Raw genomic sequence first — 9,551 nt, forward strand, 5'->3', positions numbered from 1 at the left:
ACCATGGCTTGGGTCAGGCACACCTTAGTCCTCAAGCTGACATCTTTGCTCTTCAACACTTTCAAAAGGTCTTGTGCATCAGATTTGCCTAATGCAATACTTTGTTTAATTTCTTGACTGATGCTTTCATGAGTGTTGATAGTTGATTCAAGAAAAATGAAGTCCTTGACTACTTCAATCTTTTCCCAGTTGATAAGAATGCTGTTTATAGGTCCAGTGGTGAGAATTTTTGTTTTCTTTACATTGAGATGTAATCCATATTGAAGGCTGTGGTCTTTGATCTTCATCAGTAAATATTTTAAGTCCTCTTCACTTTCAATAAGCAAGGTTGTATCATCTGCATAACACAAGTTGTTAATGAGTCTTCCTCCAATCTTGATGCCACGTATTTCTTCATATAACCCAGCTTCTCAGATTATTTGATCAGTATACAGGTTAAATAATTATGGTGAAAGAATACAACTTGTTGCACACCTTTTCTTAATTTTAAAACATTCAGTGCTCCCATGTTCTGTTTGAATAACTGCCTCTTGGTCCATGTACAGATTCTTCATGAGCACAATTAAGTTTACTGGCTGTCAGTTTGTCACACTGTGGTAGCTTGTAAGTTGCTGTGTTTCTGAAAACTATGCCACCAGTATTTTAAATACCAGAAGGGTCATCCATGGTAGACAGGTTTCAGATGAGCTTCCAGACAAAGACAGACAAGGAAGAAAGAGTGACAAACTACTTCCGAATATTTAGTCACTGAAACCTTATGAATAGCAGAGAAACACTGTCAGATATAGTTCCAGAAAGTGAGCCCCTCAGATTGGAAGGCACTCAAAATGCAATTGAGGAAGAGCTGCCTCCTCAAAGTAGAGCTGACCATGATGACATCAATGGAATAAAGCCTGTGGGAGAAAATCCCATAGAACCTTCATTTGCTGATGGGGCACAACTCAAAATGAAGAGAAACAGCTGTAAACATCCTTTGAAAATTGGAACATGAAATGTATGAAGTATGAATCTGGGAAAATTGGAAGTTGTCAAAAATGACATGGAACACATAAACATCAATATCTTAGGCATTAGTGAGCTGAAATGGACTGGTATTGGCCATTTTGAATCTGACAAACACATGGTTTACTATATTGGGAATGACAAATTGAAGAAGAATGGTGTTACATTCACTGTCAAAAAGAACATATCCAGATCAGTCATGAGGTACAATGCTATCTGTGACAGGATAATATCTATTTGCCTACTGGGAAGCCCAGTTAATACCACTATTATTCAAATTTATGCACCAACCATGAAAGCCAGTGAGGATGAAATAGAAGAATTCTACCAATTTCTTCAATCTAAAGTTGATCAAACATGCCATCAAGATGTCTTGATCATTACCGGTGATTGGAATGTAAAGGTTGGAAGCAAAGAGGAAGGATCAGTAGATGCAAAATATGGCCTTGGTGATTGAAATGGTGCTGGAGAATGCATGATAGAATTCTGAAAAATCAATGATTTGTTCATTTCAAATACCTTCTTTAGACAGCATAACAAACGACTATACACTTGGACCTCACCAGATGGAATACATAGAAATCAAATTGAGTACATCTCTTTGTATAGGAATATCTTAATTTCCCCTTTTTTGAGTGACAGCTTTACTAGATAAAGAATTTTTGGTTGGTGATTCTTTTTATTCAATATTTTATGTTTATTACTCCATTATCTTCTGGCCGCTAGAGTTTTTGGGGAGAAATTTGTTCTAATTCATATGAAAGACTCTTAGTATTTAATGTCCTTATTTCTTCTAATAGAACTTTAGTATGTTATATTGCATTTTTCTTTTGGTACTTTCAGAATTCTCTCCTTGTCTTTGATTTTCAAGAATGATATTAGTACATAGTGTAGAGTTCATCTTTTTCCCTTCTAAATGAGCTATGTAGTTGCTTACAATTGCAGATTTGGTTCTCATTTCAAATCTGGGAAACTTTCTGATTCTCTCTTGGAAAACTGCTTCTGTGTCTTTATTGTAGACATAGTGTTCTGTGACTGCAATAGTCTATTGCTGGATAGCTTAATTTTATCCTCCATTTTCTTTTGGATTAGTTTGTTTTGCTTTGTTCTTTTATCTTGTTTCTCTAAGACTTGATAATGTAAATTATTCTGTCTTCTAGTTTATGACTTATATTTTCTCACTTTTTGACTCAATTGTTTAGTGTTTCTCTTGATTTTGCTAATTCATTTGTTATTCTTCACTTACAGTAGTTCCCTTTTTTGTTTGTTTGATGTTTTTACTTTTATAATTGCATATTTAATTTCATTCCTCAACTTGTTTTCTAATCTTTGCTTGTTTGTTTTCTGTGTGTTTTTTTGCTCTCTTTAAACATACTTTGAAGCATAGTCTAAACATTTTCAATTCTTTGAATTAGTCTGGCCTCCATAAGAATAATTTCCATTTCATCACATATTGCTTTTCATTGGTACTTTTTCTCTTATGATATTGCGTGTTTTATCTTTTTTTGTTGAACTTGGGTCCTTTTGCTAAAATATATGTATTCTGTATATTACGGAAAATTCTTCTCATTGGGTGCTTCAGTGGCATAGTGACCAAGCACAAAGCTGTTAACTAAAAGGCCGATGCTCTGCCAATCAGGCATTCTATAGAAGAAAGATACAGCAGCCCACCTCCTCAAAGGTAACCCTTATGATGTAGTTCCATTTAGCCCTATAGGTTTGCTTTGAGTAAGAACTGACTCAGCAGCAGCAGGTTTGGTATATTCTGAGAACCATTAGAGGGTATTCTTGGTGTTGCACTGTGAGTTAATGCACTGGACTACAAAGTCAGTTTGAACTGCAGTGTTCATGGTTCAAGTTCACCAGCTGCTCCTTGAAAATTCTATACAGGATAATTACGAGTTGGGACCGACTCAACAGCACTTAACAACAACAACATATCCTTAGGGATTTTTTAGTACTGACTCAGGAATACTGGATATCTGAGCTTCAAAATTCTATCAACATGCATAAATGAAAAGGGTTTTTATAGCTGGTTTCAGATGCTAATGTAAGCAGTGATGCTTAACTTTTTGTGGCAGAGGTAGGAGATTTGCTATGTCTTTTCCACTTGGGTGCCCCTGAACAGGTTCTCCCATGATGTCCTTCCTGCTTTTGGCCATTTTCCTCTGTGTTACCCATAAGTTTAAAATAATTCCTCAACTCTACTACCCTTCATTTCCTTCCAGTACCAGTTCCCATCTGTCTCAGGCCTTAGTAAGATTCAACAGAACTCCCTTACAACCCCAAGAATGCCCTTCATCCTTAGCAATTATTTAACCCAAGAACACCTACTGCCAATTTCTGCCACCTTAAAAAAAAAACAAAAAACTGGACTTCAATTTCCTAAAAGTATATGTTTTTCTGTGTTCTATGTTTAGGGTGCTATCCATCCCTGTTCCAAATTGGTAGAATTGAATGAGTGCTCTTCTGATATTAGCAGGTAATGTTTTTCCAGCTTCTGTACTACCCACTCTCCTTTTTCCTGCTTCTGATTTCAACGTAAGTCTCCAACAGCTCTGCTGCCAAGTAGAAATCAGAGATCTCAGTGTATGCTTGTGTTTATTTATCATTCCATGAGTTAGTTTCTGGGGGAGCAAATGGGAGCTTCCACTTACTTCACTGTCATGTTCTGCCCTCCACTGCTGTTATTTTCTGTATAGTTTTACAGAAGTAACTCTTTTTAGAATATTTTATGACCAAGAGAACTATTTCACATTCTCTTGAATTTCTGAATGGCGTTAACTCCTTGAATATTCTGGGGCACTATTTATGCAATTATTTTCATAATCTATAACTCATGTTTTAGTGATTGGAGAACTTTAATGAACTTTAATGCCTCTCACTCACTATGTAAAATAATTATGCAGAACTGTGATCTAAAAATTTATACATATGGCCACAATACTACCAAATTTATTATTTTCAGGAAAAACCTTAAAGTTCTATATACCACTCATTTCAAAGCTGAAATTTTAAATGTGAAATCTTGAGAAATAAAGAATAATAAGTGTTATGTGTTTTCAAATCTTATGTAAACTAGTCTAAAAATATTTGTATACTTTAAGCCTTTATGACTTTAAGACCATTAAGTAGTCATAGTATCTAAAAGCTGCCCACATAGTCTATATTCTATAGTTCCATTTGTTTACACAGTATTTTTATAAGTTAAACTTTAAAAAAAATCATAATCAAATATCATGAAATAGAAAAGTGCACTGGAAAGCACAGAATTCTATTACTATTATCTTATTATCATACTTTTGAAGCAATGATGAGAGCAAATCTTATTAATGGAGATTTTATATCACATCATCATCTCTGTTATGCACGCTGTTAATAAGAAAAAAAATGAAACACTTTTTTAGACTACATTAACAAACAGGATTTAAAAAGTATTTTTTCTAATACTGCAAATTAAGAAGGTTTGAGTAATATCTACTGCTATTACAGACTCATATATTAGAGAAAATTATTGGAGAGGTATTGTTTTTCTTAACTACCACTGAGGCAGTCTCAAATCATAGTGACCCTGCAGAGGGTTTCTGAGGTCTGAGGAGGGCTGTTGAGTTTGAATTGCCTACCTTGTGGTTAAAATGAACTTGTGGTCTAATACTTATCCTATCGCACCACACCAAGACTCCTGTATATATCACAACATAAATATATAAAGTTGGTAATAAGTTTATATATACAGAATATATAGAGAGTTAATAGAACTGAATAAAAATTCAAGCTTCAACTTACTATATATAAATATATATATACATACAGATAGATAGATAGATGCAGTCAATAATTTAATAATTCATAGAGGCTACCTATCATTCAAGATAAATAAATATTTCAGCGACTCAGTAATCCTGATATTTTCTAACCCTAAATGAAAATATATGCAAAGGACATATGGTTATCTAAATACTTAAGGCCAGCCTAGCCTAAGGAAATAATGTAAAGAATAAACCTTAAACAGAACATGAATTAAGAATGGGACACCTATATCTAGTCCTGAATTTTTCTCTAACTAACATGAAGGTCATGGGTAATATCTACCTGTTTGATGTTGTTATAAGTATCAAATGAAATAACAGGTATAAATATTAAAATATTTTTTAAATGTAGCACAATATTAAGCATTAATATTTATACTCAGTAAATTTTTTTTAATGGAGTCCTGGTATGGTGCTGTAGAACCTCAAGGTCAGTAGTCTAAAACCACCAGCTACTCCATAGAAACCCTATATAGTGTTGCTATGAGTTGGAACTAACTCAACAGCACTTAACAACAACAGAAATATAGAATATATTAAGAAACACCAAAATAATTACATTGTTGCACTTTTTAACCTAAATCTGATTGATAATATTTATCAAAAACAAAATCACACACATTCATATGTATTTCTAACATCTCGCATACCACCAAATCAATGTAACAATTATTTATAGTTTAATGTCATCTAGATTTGTCTCAACTTGACAGAGAGTTTGTCTTACTGTGGCGACTGTTGCTGTGATGCTGGAAGACATGCCACCAGTATTTTAAATGTTACCATTGTCACCCTTTGTGGACAGGTGTCTGTGGAGCTTTCAGACTAAAACAGAATAGGAAGAAACAGAGGCAGGCTAGTTCTGAGTGCTTACTCATGAAAAAAACCTTATGAACAGTTGGGAGCAATTATCAGATATATGGCTGAAAAGATGAAAATTTTATGAATAGCAGCAAAACATTGGGAGATATAGTGCATGAAGATGAACCCCTCTGGTTGGAAGGCACTCAAAATATGGGAAAGACCCGCCTCCACAAAGTAGATTTGACCAAAGTAGACATGAATGGAGCAAAGTTTTCAGGAAATTTATTTGCTGATTGGGCAAACTCAAAGTTAGAAGAAAAAGCTGCAAAATACATTAAGAGCTGGAACATGGAATAAACAAAGTATGAATCTGAGCAAATTGGAAATTTTCAAAAATGAACTAGAAGGCATAAAGATCAATATCCTAGCTTTTAGTGATCTGGAATAGACTGACACTGGACATTTTGAACTCAACAATATGAGATATTCTATGCCAAGAGCAATGAATTCATCGTCAAAAAGAACATTTCAAGATCTCTCTTGAAGTACAATGTAGTCTATGATAGATTAATATCCATATGTCTACAAGGAAGCCCAGTTAATACCAGTCTTATTAAAATTTACTCACTAACCATTAAATCCAGTGATGAAGAAACTGAAGAATTCTACCAACCTCTTCAGACTGAAATTGATCAAACTTGCAATCAAGATGTACTGATAATTACTGGTGATTGGAATGCAAACCTTGTAAACAAAGAAGAAGGATCAAAAGTTGGAAATATGAACTTGGTGATAAAAATGATGCTGAACATCACATGATACAATGTTGCAAGACCAAAGACATACTCACTGCAAATACTTTTTTAAATCAACATAAAAGGAACATATACACATGGACCTCACCCAAGGGAACACACAGGAAGTAAATTGACTATATCTGTGGGAAGAGATGATGTGTCAAGCTCAATATTGTCTTTCAAAACAAAGCATGGTGCAAACTGTGGAACACATTATCAATTGCTCATATGCAAGTTCAATCTGAAGCTGAAGAGAATGAAAACAAGTCCACAAGATCCAAGTTTTGACCTGGAATATATACTGCTTCAATTTGGCAACCACCTAAATCTGATGGTCTTCATGCATTAGATACTAATAACCAAAGACCAGCAGTATATGGGATGACATCAAAAACATCATACAGGAAAGAAACAAAAGGTCATTAGAAAGACAGGAAAGAAATAAAAGACAAAAATGTATGTCATAAACAAGTCAGAAACTTGCTCTTGAATGCAGAGAAGCAAAAGCAACTGGAAGAAATGAGAAAGTAAAAAAGCTGAACAGAAATTTCAGAGTAGCTTGAGAAGACAAAATCAAGTATTATAATGAAATATGCAAAACCTGGAATCAGAAAACCAAAAGGGAAGAATGCACTTGACATTTCTCAAGCTGAAAGAACTGAAGAAAAAAAAAAAATCCAAGCTGCAACTTACAATATTAAAGCATTCTATAGGTGAAATGTTGAATGATGCAAAAAGCATCAAAAAAAGATGTAAGAAATACACAGAATAACAATACTAACAAGAAATGATTGATGTTCAACCATTTCAAGAATTGATGGTACTGAGTAAGAAGTTCAAGAAGCTACACTGAAGGCATTGGTGAAAAATAAAGCTCCAGGAATTGATAGAATACAAATTGAAATCTTTCAATAAACTGATGCAGCACTGGAAGCTCTCACTCATATATGCCGAGAAATTTCAAAGATAGCTACCAAGTTAACTGATTGGAAGACATCCATATGCATGCCCATTCCAAAGAGAGGCAACCCAAAGGAATACAGAAATTATCGAGCACTATCATTAATATCACATACAAATAAAATTTTGCTGAAGATAAATTAAAAATGGTTGCAAAATTACATTGACAGAAAACTGTCAGAAATTCAAACCTGATTTGATAGAGGACATGAAACTAGAGATATCATTGTTGACATTAGATGGAGCATGACTGAAAGCGGATAATATCAGAAAGACATTTACTTTTTGTTTTAGATATCTAGTGCTGCTATAGCAACCACAAGTGGATGGTTTTAACAACCAGAAATTTATTCTATCAGAGTTTAGGAAGCTAGAAGTAAAAATTCAGAGTGTTGGCTCTGGGAAAGATTTTCTGTTTGCCAACTCTGGGAAAAAGTCTTTGTCTTCTTTCAGCAACTGTGTTTCTCAGAGTTTTGTATACAGTATGACATCAATCTTTCCCAGGATAAGGGAGGTTCATAGTACAAGAACTCCAGGTCCAAAGAATGCTGTCCATTTCTGGCTCTTCTCTATTGGTGGTAGTAGGTGCCTTTTTCCCTGCTCAAATATCTCTCCTTATATCTGTTGTAAGATAAACTGTTTTGTATGCCACACATTTGGCAATGTCCTAGAAATTGGATAAGGGTGGTGGTGGTATTTAGGGTCCTAGTCCTGGTGTGGGACTGTGGGTTAATGCACTGGACTATAAGGTCAATTTGAGCTATAAGGTCCGTGATTAAAACTTACCAGTCATTCCTCGGAAACCCTATACAGGGATGCTATGAGCTGGAACTGACTCTAAAGCACACAACAAGAAATTCCACCTTTAATGCTCTTATTGGTTTATCCCATCAAACTATATCATGGGGGATGTTGTTGTTGTTGTTGTTAAGTGCCGTCGAGTCGATTCCGACCCATAGCGACCCTGTACAGGGTTTCCGAGGGTGTAAATCTTTACGGGAGTAGAAAGCCTCATCTTTCTCCCGCGGAGCGGCTGGTAGTTTTGAACCGCTGACCTTAAGGTTCACAACCCGATTCGTAACCACTACGCTACCAGAGCTCCTTATATCCCCCCCCCCCATATCATGGGGGATAGCTACATCAAAACCACCAAACCATTGAGAATCCTAGTCCAATCAAGTTGACACAGAACCCTAACAATCATGGTCAACCCCTTGTCAACTTGACACCTGTACAAATGTCCTTAAATCCTAAAGTGACTCCTAAAGTTATGCTTGCATCTAATATAATGCCACGAACACTTGTATAACCAGAAACATACTAACCCCATTATATTATTTCAAATTCTTCCAAGTCCAAATTTTAACTGGGTTCAAAATTCCTTAACCTAGAATACAAAGTGTCTGCTTTAAAATACAATGGTGAAGGCTAACATCGGAAGACGGTGGCAGCCACTGAGCTTACACTGCTTGGGAAATCCTTGGGGCTGAGTAAAAGGAATAAATACAGTGCCCAGGGTGATTGTTAGGTTCCAGTTCTTCAAACAAACAATGGTCCAAGTCTGACAGGACTGACTATAATAGCAGCTCTTCTAGTCAAGCAAGTAAAAAAAAAAAAAATTTTTTTTTAACTGCTTGGCAACATTATGGGAAAAAAACAGAAAATTTTCACCAGTGGTTAGGTACAGGTAACCCAAGTAGATGGAAATGCCAATAAAGATGACATCCTCACTCTCCTGAAGGATCTTAACTTATTCTTGAAGATAAAGTCTATCTTACAGGCTATAACTTTACCTTAGCAAATATCTTGTTACATTATGGACTTCATTGTTTTTATAGTTGACCTGACAGCTCAAGAAAAGGAAAAATATTTTAATGTGTCTTGTTGGTTCTGTCATATTCAGCATTGTGCAGGCATCAGGCAACATCTGCCTCAAGTCATATTCGTCAAGAACAGATTGTATACCAATTCCTATTAGAAGCTGCCGGTGATCTACAAAAGGGAGGTTAAAAATGTCACAAATGGGCTAATATAATTGATATGCAGTCATTATTTGTAGGTGTAGAAGCTAAAATTTTAAAATGTAAACTTATGTTTGAATGCTATATTTGTCCTTTAGTAAAAATGTTGCAATTTCTCATGTAAAAATTCAGCTGCTGCCCCCCTAAAAGTGTGTGTC

General features: G+C 35.1%; 1 pseudogene; it reads left to right on the forward strand.

The window, feature by feature from the left end:
- Positions 1 to 8,609: 8,609 nt before the first annotated feature.
- On the forward strand, positions 8,610 to 9,350 carry LOC102828203 (annotated as a pseudogene).
- Positions 9,351 to 9,551: the final 201 nt, after the last annotated feature.

Source organism: Chrysochloris asiatica, unplaced genomic scaffold (genome assembly GCF_000296735.1).
Source record: "Chrysochloris asiatica unplaced genomic scaffold, ChrAsi1.0 scaffold00009, whole genome shotgun sequence".
NCBI lineage: Eukaryota > Metazoa > Chordata > Mammalia > Afrosoricida > Chrysochloridae > Chrysochloris > Chrysochloris asiatica.